This window comes from Corvus hawaiiensis, chromosome 1 (assembly GCF_020740725.1).
Source record: "Corvus hawaiiensis isolate bCorHaw1 chromosome 1, bCorHaw1.pri.cur, whole genome shotgun sequence".
NCBI lineage: Eukaryota > Metazoa > Chordata > Aves > Passeriformes > Corvidae > Corvus > Corvus hawaiiensis.
In genome coordinates, this window is record NC_063213.1 from 73,075,070 (window position 1) to 73,091,784 (window position 16,715).

Below are 16,715 nucleotides of genomic sequence, written 5' to 3' on the forward strand. Positions count from 1 at the left end.
CAAGGAGCCTAGAGATCACTTGGCAGTGCCATCCTCCACACCACTTCTGCTTCTGGTTCATGGGCCAGTGCCACTGAAGTTCTCAATAGATGATGCTATCGGTACAACCCACTACTATTCATCTTTTTTTTCTGTATGAAAGGGAATAAATACTTGTTTTGCTTACATAGTCCTGTGAAGAGCCATTAAGGTGGTACTAATGGTGCTTTTGACTGCTGGCATCTGTTCCAGATGGGGTTTGAGTAGGGGCCTTGAAGGTAGAGGGCTTTCAAACACCCGTTTGCTTGCCAATCCCCTGAAGAATAACAACTACATTGGTATCAACATACTGAAAGACGTGTGATACCAGCCAGCAAGCCAGGTGTTCTCAATGGCCGAATAACACTTTATTGAAAGAGACAGGCACGTGAGGGCAAGCTGTGAAATAAAGATCAGAATTTCTTGTGAGGCCTTTTGAAACACTCTTACTGAACTACCTTGTCCAAGTAGTACCATTTAAAAACTTCTGGAGAGTATTTTATTCTGTCCAAAAATATCACTCCCTCCAAAGTGATTTATCAATCCATCATATTGTGGGGGGAAAAAGATAAATTCTAGGAGTCTCTCTTTTTCTTTTTGAAAATAGACAGAATTTTAGATGTAAAATACAAACATATTCTTTACAAATTCTTACCATTTGACATTTCTTGTGTTGACATTCTGTATTATTTTCCAGTGCCAGTGGCCTGAATAGTAATGGTGTAGCACAAGCCAGGCAGTCACATGCTACTTGTCCTGAGCAGGACTCTGGGTAAAACACTTATTCCTGTGACTACAAGAACTGGTGTTATAATTTTAATCTTTTAATTGTGTTTGGGGCTTTTTTTCCTGATAGAAGAAAAATATCCACTAGACAACTAAAATATCCTTTACAGTGTGAGATGGTTCCAGATCCTTTTCCCTCTTTGCTTGTGGCTTTTAAAGAGATCATTTCTGCAAGGAGCTAGGATTCAGCATCCTATTTTTGGCACAGTGTCCACGCTTCTGACTTTGCATGGGAAGGGTTAGAGCTGAGAAAGCAAAGCTGAGTATTTATATCACATAGGTATGTGAGCTGTGCTAGAGCCAAGCAGTACAGAAGACTTGCAGTGCATAGGTACACACCCCATTCTGCACAGTGGACAACAACCAGAAGGCTGCCTCCATGAAAAGGTATTCCTTCCTTTTGGCATCTTTTCAGACAGGCAGAAACAATGCACAGCCCAAATGCTCCGAAGCATTCTCTGCTTTGCAGTCGCAGAGGCCTTTTCATTAGCTGGTAAAGGCAATGACAGTTCCTTAAAGTTACTAGAGTTAGACATGGATTTACTCCAAATTAAGCACTTGGCCGAGATTTTTTTCTTTTTTTTTTAATGCATTAGCAGATGGCAAATATGCACTGAGCACAGAAAAACTACTGGTTTTTGAGGGCAATGGTTGCTTGCAATGCTAATTTGGGGCTTTATGTTTATGCAAGCTAACCTGGAGGGACACATTTCAGAGCTGGGTTGAAGCAGCAGAAAGACTCAAGCAGCAACGTGCAGAATACCAGGACCCCATTTAAAGCCAGGTGTGTGAATGCAGGGTTGGGTGTCTGATCGTCCTGAAGAGATTCAGAAAATTAGGCAGGAGCAGATGACAAGAGATCACAACTTTGTGTATTTCTCTCATTCAGTCATGTCAAGATGAGATCATTTGTAAAACCTTCAAAACAGGAAGGTATTTAGCTTTATGTTTGGAGTTGGGCTAGCTGACACTCCACTGCAAGCTGATATCCACACATTCTCCTGGAAAGGATGTCCACCTGAGAACATTTTAGAGCACTGTTGTGTGGTAGAAATCAACTAGTAATGAGCATCCAAAAGCAGAGGTTGAGAGATGTTTACAAACCGGGTGCTGACAGATTGTTTTCATTTAGCAGTTCTTTTGATGGATGCTCCGTATCTGCAAACTGTGATGACACAGACAACCTTTCCCTCAAAACTCTGTTAACCTTGATGCAGAAAGCAACCTGGGATAACCACAAAATAGCTATTGACCAAGGTGGAACTGACCGTGCAGTCACAGAATAGGAAAATCAAAGCCCAAAGAAGAGGTCATTTTCCTGGCAACAGTCCTACCCACAAATACAGTGGAAAGATGTGTTGCTCTCAGAGCAAAATTTATCCTGAGGACAACTGAAGTCACACAGTATGGTCTCCCGTGACTCCCAGCAAATGTTTTGTACCTCACTTTTTATTTCTTACTTCTTTCTGTTATTTTCTTTAAAGAGTTGTGATATCCTGTGTTATGCCTGATACCATGCTGTTCCTACACACAAGACATTCTTGTGTGTTATGGTCAGACCTGTTTTTTGTTTCCATTTCTGATTCATTTAAGGGACCCAGGAAGCCATTTTTGTGAATGAAAAATCACACTGACCTCACCTGAAAATTCTGTGCACAGAAGACTTAAAAACCATTCCAGTGGCTACAGAATGAATCATAATACAGCAGGTATTCAGATACCTTTTTAATAAGTGTGCTTTAATTGGACAGAAGTGTAGCTGATGGAATTTAACTTACACATCTATTACAGGGTGGAACTCTAACCACTGTCTTCTAATATGAGTTCCAGTGAAGTTAGCCATATTTTGGTGAAATAATCCTGCAGCTAAGACTGATTTCACTGAACATACTTGCCAGCTGGGACTCTATTAGGTTAGAGCACTGCTTCACACAATTAGGACCCGTGGACAATAATGTCATACAAATAAACGTGTTGCTGTAGAATAGTTTTGATAACTAATTCACCACACAGATTAGGTATGAACCATCCACTTGCACTGTTGATTTCTGTGTCTCTGGCCACAGAAGTCCCATGATATTGCTCCTGCTCTCTGGCTACATGGCTGAGGATTTTTTAACAGGAGAGAAAGAAGAGAGAGTGAGGGGAGCTGACTGCTCTAAGTTCCTGGGCATGTCCACTATTGATAATTTATTCATGCATTTTCTTCTGCTTCCTTGGTCTGGCTTTTCAGCTCATATTTATCATTACAGCTCCTTGGAAGTCAATGGAATAATACTCGTTTGTCCTCTTTTGACTGAGAATATGACTGGATAAAATTTTAGTCAGAACTGAAGAATAAGCTAGAAACCTTGAATGTTGTTAATACAGCATCGAAGGGGCTTATTCCTCACAGGTACTGCTCCCTGATTCAGCACAATCTTTTGAGCACTTGTTTAAATCCCAGTCAATAACGACCCACAAGCACAGGCTGAAGGCAAGCATCACCAGAAAATACTCTGATTGCAGTTCTTGGAGTCTTTGTAACAGCAGATTATTGAAATGTGAATGCAGCCCTAAAACTAAAACTCAGTTTAGCACATCCTGAAAAGCCAGGAAAATGAGAAATCTTTCTCTGAATGTCGTAATGCTAGCTTTTGCTTTGAAGAACCAGCAGCTTTCAGATTACGGCTCTAGTCTTTTAAAACTTAAAAGCCCTCAAGACCAAGACAAAACCCATGCTATTGATTAAAAGGAAAGCCATAGACATGTTTAGAGTTGAAATAAAGCAATGAAGATCCTTAAATATCAACATTTCTTTAGAACCTTACTGTCTTAGTGACGAGAGGATCGCAGGAAGACCAAAATAATGTCTCCCTTGTTGTGAGTCAGTGGAGCTCATAGCCCCTCTCTGGCAATCTTTTCCCTTAGCTCTACACACTATGACCACCACATTCAGCCCTTAGTGAAATGAGTGTTAAATCCACTGACAAGTATCAGGAATGGAAATACACAAGGGAAAAAAAGCCACACAAATTTCTAGAGCAGCTGAACTTGGGGGGGATAGTCAAGGGGGGAATTAGGACAGCTTGAAAATAGGTAACAGAACAGGCCATTGTTATTACTGTCTGTTTGAACATTTAAACAAAAGCAATCAAAAATAGCCTTGCTAGAAGTAGAATAAATTCTACTCTGTTCCACTAAGCTGCATGTATTTGGCCTGATTTCTTACACAGGAGAGTGAGCAATGTTTGGCCAGCAGATTTACTGGTATCTACTCCCCACCCCTTTCCCACCTGGTAGCATGCTCCTTTATGGGCTGCCTCAGTAAGAGCAAAAAGCAACAGCTCCTGCTCTGTTGTATCCCAGAACACAGCAGCAGAATCACCCTGTGCTTCTCTCCTAGCAGAGGTGGCCTAGAAGCAACCTCATAAGCAGGACTGGGAGGCTTATAAAAGACTGGGACAGGGTTGCTACTTGCTGCACAAAGTAAATGTCAAACAGGAAAATTCCCCTCTGGGAAGGTATGTCAGGCGAGCCTTGGTCCTGTACATCTGGATTTTACTCCCCAAAGTAATGTTAGCTGGACAACATTCAGCTCCTGGTCTTGCAGATCTCAGCCTGACTGCCAACTGCAGATCACCCTCTGTCCCAGTGGACTTCAGGGATAGTGAAGAACAACTGAGTCCAGCATGAGACAAAAGCCATCATTTTGCAGGATCAAGCCCATCACAGGATGCAAGAAGCAAGTTGTCCCTCTGACACATGTGAGGGGATGAGGTACCAACAGATCAGCACAACAAATTGGTGCCTGCAATATTCACATAAGCAATATTTCATAGGCAGCAATAATAAAAATAATAAATAATGAAAATATAAACCTGGCTATGGTTTCACTTAGATGCAAATCAAGATTTAAATATAAAAATGATAGGCTTCTGTTAATCCTTCTTAGGAAGTCATAAATTGTTAATCAGACCTTAGGCAGTGTTGTTTAATACCAACTTTAATAAAATAGCTGCCTGAAGCAGAAAGACAGTTGGGATCCTGACTCTAAAACTTTGGTAACCTCATCCACTTTTTTGTAGCCTGAGGCTCTTACACTACCATTGATACTAACTCCTTTGAAATATGCTCATTTTTTAGGTTGCTAAATTATTAAACACCTTATTAGTTGAAAGATTAGATGGAAAAAAGTCATCTCTGTATGACGGAAAATGGATTGGAAGAGGAAGGAAAAGTTGAGGGAATATTTACATAAAAGATACAGCTCTGTTGTTGATATACAGAGGTAATCCATAATCCATAATTCATTTAAGAAATGAACCCATCAAATTACATAACTACGCATGACAAATTGCTACTGTTGAGCTATCCTACAATAAATTACAAGGAATCATTCCTGTCAAGAATGTATTTTGTTTAAGACTAAAAAAAGCAATGTCTCTTCAAGGTTGTTTTCCCTCTTGTTCCATAGGATTTGTCTATCACACACAACGTCTCACACTTCTATCATATAATTTGATTGGGGTAGAAAAAGTTCCCTTGTATGGAGCAACTGCAAAGTCTCTCAAATTCAAACTGCTTTGAAAATTGCGAGAAAAGGGGAAAGGACAAAAAGGAAGAATGTTTCTTCCTCATTATTTCTTAATACTATTTGTCAGTCAGGTGAGCACATCTTTAGACTAAAGAATAAGAAACAGTCATTTCCTGAAGTGTGATGTCTTTTTAGTGTATGTCCAGAGCAGCTTGCTAGCATACTAATTGTTTCATTTAATATGCTATGCAGAGCATACTTACTACTTTGAAGTGCTTATTCATGATGTCATGGATATTAGTGTATATTTCTTAATTACACAACAGAACAATCTTCCCTCTTTCAACCTACACTTTCTGCTGCTCTGATTGGTTTCTCTAACTAGCCAGAATAATCATTTTGCCACACAGAAGCAGAAAAGGAAAAAAAAGTAAACAATTTTAAAAGCCATTTTAATTTAATAACAAATTGGGAGCTGTACTTTGTGTTAAATTAGCACTGCAAGCCTCATATCAATTCAAGGCAAGGTTCCCTGTTCGTTACTGCTTAATTAATCAGTCCTGTTTCCATCTAAATGAAAAGTTTTCTCTCTTCCCTATCATCTCTAATATCTCATTTCAGGCAGCTCATCAAGTTAATCTTGCTTACATTAGCAACTTATTTCTAATGGCTCAGTTCAATTATTTGGTTGGAGCACGGTGCTAATAACACCAAGGTTGTGGGTTCAATTCCTGTACGGGCCATTCACTTAAGAGCTAGACTTGAAGATCCTTATGGATTCCTTCCAACTCAGAATATTCTGGGATAATTTATCCTATCCCAGTTTGCAGATGAATCCTGCTTGGTCTCTTTGCTTTGTTTTGGGCAGCTGGAAGTCAATTGTAAAACAGCAATTGCAGGAACAAGGTCATCCAGCCCTATGATGAACCCACCATGTGAGGACAAGGACCTCCTTCAAACACACTGAAGTCTACTGAACTTTTGGCTTCCTGGTGTGCCTTGGCCTCCCTGAGGCAATTTGGCACCTAGAGATATGGTTCAGTGATGGACTTGACAGTGCTGGGTTCACTCTTGGACTTGGTGGTCTTAGTGGTCTTTTCCAACCTAAAACATTCTATGACTCAAATATGCACGGGGCTGAGCAAAGAATTGTTACCTTAAAAAACAACAGATGAGCATGAAACATTCCCATGGAAGAAGAGAAATCTGCAAGGGAAGGAGAATATGGAAAGTTGGGTGGTACCTGAAAGCATGTCCTCACTACCCTTTATGCAACATATCGTGGAAATAAAGCTGTGATAACCATGAGTTCTGCACTAGCATCAGTAGTGTATATAAAAAAGTATCAAACATTCCACTATGTCACCTTTGAAGGAAGTAAAGAATAGGACTTGAACACCATCTGGTTGAGCATGTCCTCCTTATGCTGACCCCACCATTCCCAGAGCTGCCATAATCTGGTACTTTTCTATCACCAGCAGCAAACCACACTAACTCTGGGACTTAACAAAAGACCTCTGGTGTTTTGGATTGCACCAAGTTGGCCCCAGTGAAACACCTACTGAAGCTGCTGTCATTTGTATGCACTAGTCTCTGTGCTTGCCTTGCTCAATTCAGCTTCCAGAGTAAGTTTTCTGGCTGCTTCTAGTGCTGGGATGCCTGCCCACGTCAGGATGCCTGTTGTTAACACTGCAACCCCCCCATGCACCACCATGGCTCCAGCAGCTCCCTCCGTAGAGACCCACAGCCTACGAGACGTAACAGATACTTGCTCGGGTCAGGGCTCGAAACTAAATCTGAGCCGGAGGTGTCTGCATCACATGAAGGCTGGTTTTAATGCCAGCTTGACAAATATAAATACTTTTGTGATAAACACAAAACACACAGTATTAAATGACCAGCCCAAGAGGATGAAACCTGTTCTTCCTGAATAATCCCAGCATTTACTTTTGCTCATCCAGGACTCAGGATGTTATTGCAACAGGGAAGAAGGATGTGCAGCATATTTTAACCTTCTAGATTTGCAGCAATCAGCCTCTGACCTCACATTTACCAGCCTGGTTGAAATTACAACCTGCTGCTAAGGAAAACTCTGTCATACTTTAAAGTAACTCCGATATCAAGTAGCTTTGAGATATCCGAGATATCCAAAATGAATTACAGTGGATTAATGAGTAGCTGCTTCAGAAATCCTGCAAGAGACTCTAACATGTTACAATATGGTAATACACTTCATTTAATAGCAATATAAATTATTTGCTGAGAAAAGTGGGAGCCTGTTTTTGTGTTGTTTTGTTGCATTTGTTTTTTTTTCCTAAGAGGAAGAGAAATCCTTCCTATAAATCAGAGTGCACACTTCTGTTTCTGATGGGAAACACTGCTCTGAAAATCACTGAATTTCAAAGATGCTTGAGATTAGATTGTCTGCAGAATTGTGCTGATGGCTGTAAATATTAATAAATATGATACACCAGGCCAGCTTTTTTCTTCAGATGCTTATGCCCTGCTTCCTCTTAAGTGCAGATGACCTGAAGACACAGGCACCAGGAGAAAGAATCTGAGCTAAGAACTGATTTTAGAGATACAATGCACAGTGACACTTGCACAAAGGAAGGATCTTCCCATTACATGCCAGCAGAAAGAGCCAGGAAGTGAAAATCTCAGTCCAGTCCTCTCTATCCCCTCTGCAACTGCTGATGGGAGCTGTCAGACAGCAGAGAATCCTTCCCCATGCTGTACAAATGATCCAGGGCTATATTGCTGAAGGGGCTTCAATGGGAAATGATGATTCTTCCTTACACAAGTTTTCCTTCCATCCCCATTTTGCGTAGTCTATTATTTAGGTATATAAATTATACAAATATTTGGTGGTCATGTTGTGATCACTGTGAAAATAATTGCAAAGTTGTAAGCACTTTCAGGATTACAAATCCTGACATCTTGATCCAGAATGGTACTTAAGTATTCAAACAGCCTTGTGGACTTCAGTGCAGTTTATTGGTACTTTTAAAAGACTGCTCTGGGACCAGGTATGACAAGATAAGTCAGAGAGAGAGAAGAACATGCTTTGTTTATGGCAGAAATAACTTGGTAATTATCAGCAGTGAGAAGGGAAATACCATAGCAGGGCATTCATATTATTTAGACTTAAATGGAGTTTAGATGAAATACAGGGTTTTATAAAACTGGTTGGCACAGCATGAATTGCTTAAAGGGATCTGGCTGGTGGACTTAAGAGTTGCTTCTGCATCTTTTTCCCTTTCAGCCCTGGCAGCTAAATTGAGCACGAATTTCACAAAAGAAATTTGCTCCCTGAAAGAGATTCTACCTCTATATATTCCTGCTCTGTGATCTGCCAGAACACTCTTCACACTATGAAAGTGAGGAAATAGGTTCTCTTGAATTCTTGTAGAGCTTGATCAGTTTGTCAGGCCAGCTCCAAAAGCATTAGGTCATATTAGGTGGCACAGAGCTCAGGACCTGGTACTACTTCGATCTAAACTGGCCACATAAATTGTAAATTTACTGTGTCTTTTTTATGCATCTTTTTCTACTTCTCCCTCTATTTTATTTACACTAAGATCAATACCTGTGTCAGGGGTATTGGTGTACACCATGTCCTTATTCAAGTAACTTCCCTTTGACTCACCTTCATATCTATGTGCTAGGAACACTACTCCTTAGATGTTTACAAAGCAGGGGTGCTTTGAAATGAACTCATACAGGCATGGACGTGAACAAGAGATAGTGTGGTATGACCTCTGGCTGCCCCAAACCACAGGGAGCAGCATGCAGAATAGGCAGCCTTTTATGAGATTTTTTTTATCCCCTTCTCTCACACAGGCATAAGTAGGTGGGAATGTATGAGGCAGGGAATGGTAAAGAAATTCTGTGGCCAGTCCAACTCGGCCAATGCAGAGAGTAAGGTCACTGCCACCTTGCTTGGGGACAGCTCAGATTACTTTCTCCTGGGAATAAGACATTCAGTCATGTTTCAGACAGCTCTGGAGCTACCCAGCCTCCCCCTTCCCCTCCACAGAAAACATGGCTGAACAAACAAGCAAAAAACACCCAGAAAATCCTTTGGGGAGAGAGTGTCAAAGCAGATGCAAGGAGTCCTTGAGAAAAATAATTGGCTTTCTTTTGGATGAAAAAAAGGGACCCAAATCTGACTTTTTCCCCCCATCCATTATTGGATCAGTTCCAACAACTAAAGAGAGCAGGAGGGAGGCAGGAGGGTTGACTGCAAGCTGTACCTGCTGTAAGATCCTGGTTCAGCATCCCTGCTGTGTTACGATCTCCTCCTGTGACCTTGGGCAAGTCACTCACCTCCGTGGTGATTCACTTCCCCTGCTGTAAAACATGGCCAATTATCCAGGCCAGCCTCACAGTGGGGCTGTGTAGTGAAGACGCGGAGTTGTGGAGTACTTGAACAGGTCTTGCATGAAGGCCTCATGTCGATGAACAATACCTTGTCCCTTACTTGAAGCGAGACTCCCAAATGTCCACTGAGTATCTGTGGGTTCTTGGTTGGTTTGGTTTTTTTTTTTTTTTTCAGACTACTTCAAGCTATATCATTTTCTTTTTGTCTGTGAAGATACTTTTGTCAAATAATGATTGCCAGACTAATGACACCCTAAAGTTACAAACCACCAGGCACTCAAAGAGAATCAATTCAGTGAGGAAACAGATTTTACCTGAGTCCTTAGGGCAAAACTAAAAGCAACCATACTTTTAATTATTTTTGCTATGGTATTGGATCTAAGGGGATGAGGGAGGAGGACACATGGATATCTTCCTAAGCGACAGGGCTTTCCCTGCAGTGAGACTGTCAGTACAAAGTCTGGCCCCAGTGCAACACAGTGTCAGCACCCCAGCTGGGACCCACAGGCACAAGTGGTTCTCTCACCACTCCATGGCCTCTCATGCAAGTCTGGATCACCATGACCTTCAATGCTGAGTGGAGTTACCATCAGAGGCAAGTATTCTCTTTGAGTTTGGTGTTACCCTCACAACAAAGCAGAGCTACATGCTAATGATTGTGTTGATCAAGCAGCCTTTGTGCTTATAGAAGCTATTAGCTGCCAATTGTAATGAGGGAGCAGGAGGTTCTGCTTTCCACCAGACAGGCACGCACCTGCATTACCTGGGGAAACCTGACTAGTGTTTAATTTCCGAGCTGATTTTCAATTCCTGCTGACCCTTCTCCTAGGTCCTCCTGCTCTGGCTCTGCGATTAGATGCAGAAGGGGGAATGCTGGAAAGATACACTACCTATTATCTCAGAGGCAGCTGTAAACATTACAGCAAGATAATGAAATTAGTTTAGCTGAAAGGAATTACGGTACCCAGATAGTACAGGACGAATCTCATTCATAAAGTGCTCTCTTCTGTGCATTGCGGTGTGTCACTAGGGAAGAGCTGGGGGGTTACAATGGGTATTTATGTTGCAAATCAAATCTGATAGTCACGCTGGCTAGAATTAAGCATTTTCTGACTATATATAAATATATATGCATATCCTGACAAAGCAGGCTAATTAATCCATAAAATATTTGCCCACAATGCCAGAATAAAGCCATTATTGAACAGGTTACTTAAAACATAGCAAGGCTGGCAGTGTTCCTGAATGAGACCAGACGGAAATGTATATGCACTTTTGTCTATGAGCCGGGCGCAGAGGAGAGTATGGAGAGTGTGTCTTGTGGCTGGGTGTGAGGAAAGATAATGCAGTATCACTGCATCTTGGATGTTTCAGCATGGTGCTATCAAGTGCTCTGGCACTATCACAGTTAAGCAATCACTTCTTTGCTTAAAGCTTCTTTTTGGAGGTCCACCATACTAACTCAGGAAGGACACCATGCCAGATGAGCCTTTTCCATCCTGACTGGGCTTACAGGCTCCCCTCACCCTTCCCCATCAGCATTGCTCCTCACTGCTGCTAAGAGGGTTGCAGCTGCAGAAGAAACTATCCTTTATGGTTTGTTTTGAGAGAGAAAAATACTCAAGGAGCAGGCAGCTCCACAAGACTGGATGTACCAACCGGTAACATTAATTCACACCACTCTATAAACACTCCTGAACTTCAGTTATCTTAATTTTCTTCTGGTAATGGTCTTTCTAACAAACAAACAAAAGCATAAACTCAAATATTTACAGTCCTTGTTTGGGCCTTTCAGTGCCAAATGCACAGGCAGGAAAATAAATAAAGTGGAAGACAGCGGTGGCAATCATCCCCACCTGGAATAAGGAGATGGTCGTGGGTACAAAGAGGGATAAGCCTGCCTGAAATGGGGAGGGGAAGTAGGTGATGGGTGATCAGGATTAGGACAGACAGCAGTGCCCTAGAGAAACTTAGGAACCTGAGCCTGGATGGATGCCAATAACAACCAGTCATTGGGGAAGAACCAAAAAGCAACTCTTAGGCTGAGATTTACAGCATAGAAAGCCCAACTGGGTGTGAAGTACTCACATTCAAACTTTAAAAATGCTTTTATACAGCCTTTCCCCACCTAATTCCACTGCGGCATCACTCACAGCATAACTCAGAGAGGATGACTTTTTCTGCTGATGTTTTGCATTAATTATGCATTCTCCAAGGGTGTTTTTTAAAACAGGGACTAATAATCTGCCCTGTACCTTTTGTTACACAATAAAAACAACTAACAGCTGGATTTAATACTAAATGTTCAGTCTACATCTCATCTCTCCCCATTCCAAACGAAACAATGCAAGATGCCATACCTTTCTCCTCACTCAGCATAGTTTTTTCAGACCCCTTGAAAAGGTCTGCCATGACTAAGCATGCAGCATGAGCAAACCAGCTGCTACTGGATTTTTATCTCAAGCAGAACACATTTAAACTGGAGAATCGTGTTTATACTGCAAACTGAATCCTGCACAGAGTCAGCAGAAGAGATTCGCTCTGTGTGCTGCAGAACTCTTTGCTTTGTGCCCAGGATGGGGCACTCACTTTAAAGATTTATGCTGAAAAGATCCTGAATTTGGCCCCACCATGGCAGTCAGGATAACCACAACTGAGTTTATCAGCCCTGTTTCTAAGAGCTATGAACCCAAGAAATTATACAGGAAAAAGAAAAAGGAAAAAATAAGTAAACTCCAAATGACGCAAAGCTTTTGAAGACATAGGAACAGTTACTGCAGCTATCTAAGTCTTCAAAGGGTTAATGAAGAAGTCTCCCTAACACCCAGCTTCCAAGGCAAAGCCCTTCCCGCACACTTATGATAATCAAAAGATACTGAAAACCAATTCTACTTCATTCTGGTATAATTGCAGCAGAGCCACTAGAGGAATTGCAACCATTATGTAAGATGAGGCACCATCACAGTGGGGCCTGCTGTTTCCAGTGCATTCTACCCACTCTTTTTTATAGATTTCAGCTACCTTTCATTTTAGTAATTAGCCACCATTTCCAAGGAGATCCATAAGTAATTTCCTGCACATCTTGAGCCATCTAGTGCAAGACTGCACTAGAAAGGTAACATAATTTAGAAGTAGTCAGCAAAGGGCAGGTGACACACTGAAAAATTCAGTTAAGCATGAGACAGGGACCACCATTTCATTTAACAACAGATAAATGTTGCTTGACCACCACATAGCACACAGGCATCCACCAGAAAACCCAATGGTGGTTCCTTCCAAACCCCAAAATACTGCAGGATTCTATTAATAAGCAGCATATCAGCATGCTGAAAACTTCTTCAGTCAAAGAAAAGACGATGTAGCACACTTGAGGGGACAGTGGTCTGGAGGAAGGCTCCTGCCCAGAGAAACCCAGTGTGCCCTTGAGAAGAGGGTTGCTCATTTAGTGAAAGATCTCAGCTGGTGAGAGTACAGGCATATTCATAACTTCTATCAAGTTCACATTACTTTTGAGATCTTCTGCAGAAAGCAAGGGAAAAAAAACCCCACATTTTTTAACATGTGTATGTTTTGCTTTGAAGGAAGTCTCTCAACTAAATATTATTGAAACAGCAGATGGCAAAATGCAAACTTTATGAAAGGGAAGGCTGCCTTGAGCGGCAGGTTACTGTGTGCATGGAAGAGCTGTGCAAGGAAAGAAGGGACAGAGGGAGGGAGGGAGGGAGGGAGGGAGAGAAGAGTCAGAAGTAAAGATGCACATTTCTAGCTGAACAACTTGGTTAGAAAATGATGACCATGTCTATAAATGTAATCTTTAGAGTGCTGGCATGGAGATATGCAAGAGCTGTGAACTGGTGTGAAAACTAAAATACCTAGAGGGACTAATAAGTCCCTACGGGGACCCCAGTTACTTAAATGGCTGCAAAGGATAATTGCAGAGAGCTACAACAGGACTGAATCAATGCCATTTTCTCTGGGAAATAAAAAAGGGAAAAAAAAGTATTGCTGCTCTGATTACGTTATTCTGAAAAGACTGGCTGCTTTCCTCTTCCCTCCCCCAGCTCAAAAGTCAACTGCAAACCACTAGAAATATGTCCAGAAAGATTATGGTGCAGCTGAAAGCCAGAAGCATATGAGATTATATATTTACTGGTGCTGTGTCAGATAACATCTGAGAGAAGAGGAAAAAGAGATTCAGCCTTGCAGTCTTTATTAGCATGTTTGGGCTCTTTAAAGGAGCTATCCAATTGTGTCATTGCTGCCAGGCCTTTAAAACTGTATATATCCATGATAAAGGAATCTACTTAATCGTGATCACAAGCCTCCAAGCCCTACCCGACTCTCCTGTGACATGCAAACTTATTGCCTTTAAACAGGAATTAGAAAAAAAGAAATGAATAGGGATGCACCATTACCCATAGCATTATATTGCTCAGGAACAGATGTTAATCAATTTTATGGAATGTTTTAAGTAACATGCAAGTACTTTTGCACAGAACTGTCTGCATAACAGACATTTCAGCCCAGCAAATACATGAGATAAGCCTTTATCTTGACTGGGAGAGCTATGCCTATTTTGATTAAAACCAAAGAGGTCTCCACGATCAAGCAATTTTATTCCCTTGGAATTATGTCATTTCCAGAATGCTACTACACACAGTCCTGTGACAAAAGGGAATGGAAATAACCTTGCTCTTGATTGTAATGTTCTCCTTGCACAAATGTTCATGCGTGTAGCTCATGAGGTACCCACGTAGGATGTACATTCCATCCTCACAGATTCCTGAACAGACAACAACCATACTCTATTCCAGCTGTTCTAGAAGAAGAGTAAATTTGGAGAAAGGACTGACCTTACACTCCGTAAGTAACTTGTACTACTCAATCTCTCATGCAGTGCTAACAGAACTTTAAAATCCCACACCACACACAAGTAAAAGGAAAAAGGTGCCCTATCTTCTTGATTTGTATAAAAGTAGTAGCTGTGCCATCGTGCTGGGAGTAATTTCGGTCGTTAAACTTCTCGAACCTTGAATGTCATCAGGAGTTACTTAGGTGACCATCCACTTGCACTTAAAAAGTACTGCATTTAACTCTCCGTAAAATATGGATTTTATTGCAGCAGTGACAGGACTCCTTTCCACAGCCACTGACCTCTACTGCTATTGCTTACCTCTTGACTCAACCTTTTGCATAAGAATACAGAGATGTAGTATGCAAACTGTCTTCCTCGCGTGTGCATCTAAGTAGGTGTTATATACATATGAATACATAAATAGTTCAACCTAGCTGACACAGAAAGTATGTTACCAGCTCCTTAAAACATTTACTACACCACCAAATTCAGTGCTTGCTTTCTGCAATTATCCAACTTCTTTCCTGTAAAAATGCCTGTACGCCTACCCTCTTATTTCCACCTCCTCCAGCACTCCCCAGCCCGTTCTTTTATCAAATAAAAGACTTCACATTTGTCAATTCCTGTAACGTCCCCAGATCTGCCCGCTCTGCCCCCTTCTTTTCACTGAGGGAGCGCCTCATTTCAACTGTGCTCTACATTCAGTTCTGCACTTTGCCTCGGATTTCGCTCATGATCCGAAGGGTTTTGCCCTGTATTCATTTCACAGCAGCTAGGCAGTATCAAGAAACCGAGACAGACTTTTAAAATTATTATTTTCTAGTTATTCATCATTTTGTTGTTGTTATAACTTATTATTACTGTTATTCTCTTCCAAGCACACACGACCCTTCGCCCGCTCTCACCACCTCTCCTCGCCCGAAATGTCTTGCTGGCTATGACAATCCCAGGAAAACGCCGCATCCCTTCGCCTGACTTACAGCGCCAGCAAACGTGGTCCCACACGTCCCTGAGCATCGGGCAGGGCGCGGAGCCCCGGGGGGGTCACCCCGGCGCGGCGGCGGGGGCAGAGCCCTCCGCAAGACAGCTGCCAACTTTGCAAAATAAGTGCTGTCCCCCCCGTCCGTCCGCCCCCCGCCCCCCTTAATTAGCATTCCCAATAAACACGGCAAAAAGAATAAGAGAGAAAAAAAAAAAAGGCAGAAGGCAGCTGGCTGACGAGAGCTACAACTTGCCCCTCCAGAGGTGCAGAGCCGCATCTCCTTACCGGCACGCAGGGACGACGCGGCCGAGCCTCGCCCGGGTCGGCGGCGCGGCAGCGCAGCTCCCCGGCCCCTTCTCCCGCCGCTCAGCCTCCCCGCCTCGCACTAGGGCTCCCGCTCGGCCAGCAGCACTTTTTAACTCCGGCATGCAGGCAGCCCGAGCCGAGGGGGCTCTCTATCTGATTGGTTTCCATTCACTGCTCCTGATTAATAAAAAAAAAAAAAAAAAAAGGAGGAGGGGGAGGGGGGGGGAAAAAAAAAAAAAAAAAGCCAAACTCCTCCTCCCTCTCCGCTTGGCTCCCTGGCAGGCGCGCACACACACCCGCACATACGCGCACCCGCACCCTTGGCGCCGGCGCTGCGGCTGCCGGGGCCGCCGGAGCTGCCGCACTGGGGCCGGGGGGGCGCGGAGCGGGCGCGGAGCCGATTCCTCCGGGCGGGCAGGGATTTGCAACTGAATGCGGTGGGAGGGCAGAGGGGGAGGGCTGTGCCAGGGAGCCCCCCTTCCCCCCGAGAGAGCAGCTCCGTGCTTGAGGTGGAGAGGAGCCAGCTTCTTCCCAATCGTTTGGTAGCGATAGCTAAAGCGGAATAAAATCGGGGGAGGGGGGATAAAGAGGAGGCAGAAGCATGTTCCTCTGTTTGAATTGTGTGTTTGTGCTGTGCGGCTTCTCATCCTCCGAGCTGGTCTTAAGTCCTTCTCTCGACGCCTGAGATGCCCTGCTGGTCTTTTCCCACACTTCCCAGGAAGTTCCTGGACTTGATGAATCAAGATATTTCGGTGAATTTTTAATGGAGATGGCACTTCGTGGGGGTGATCGCATGTGGTGGTTTCTATGTGAATGGAAAGCAGCGGAGGGGGATTTTCCAGGTGCCTGCCTTTGCTTGGTCCCTCTGC

General features: G+C 42.8%; 1 protein-coding gene across 3 annotated transcripts in view; it reads right to left on the reverse strand.

Moving 5' to 3' along the window:
• CDH6 (cadherin 6) overlaps positions 1–16,207 on the reverse strand; it is a 104,276-nt gene extending 88,069 nt beyond the window's left edge. The window contains exon 1 of one of the 3 annotated variants that reach the window (XM_048311036.1): positions 15,826–16,207. The gene's annotated coding sequence lies outside the window, so the exon portion shown is untranslated. Of the gene's footprint in view, positions 1–15,463; positions 15,517–15,538; positions 15,613–15,825 lie in introns of those variants that run through there. The other 2 variants (XM_048311045.1, XM_048311053.1) reach the window with 2 other exon arrangements.
• Between the last annotated feature and the right edge of the window lie 508 nt (positions 16,208–16,715).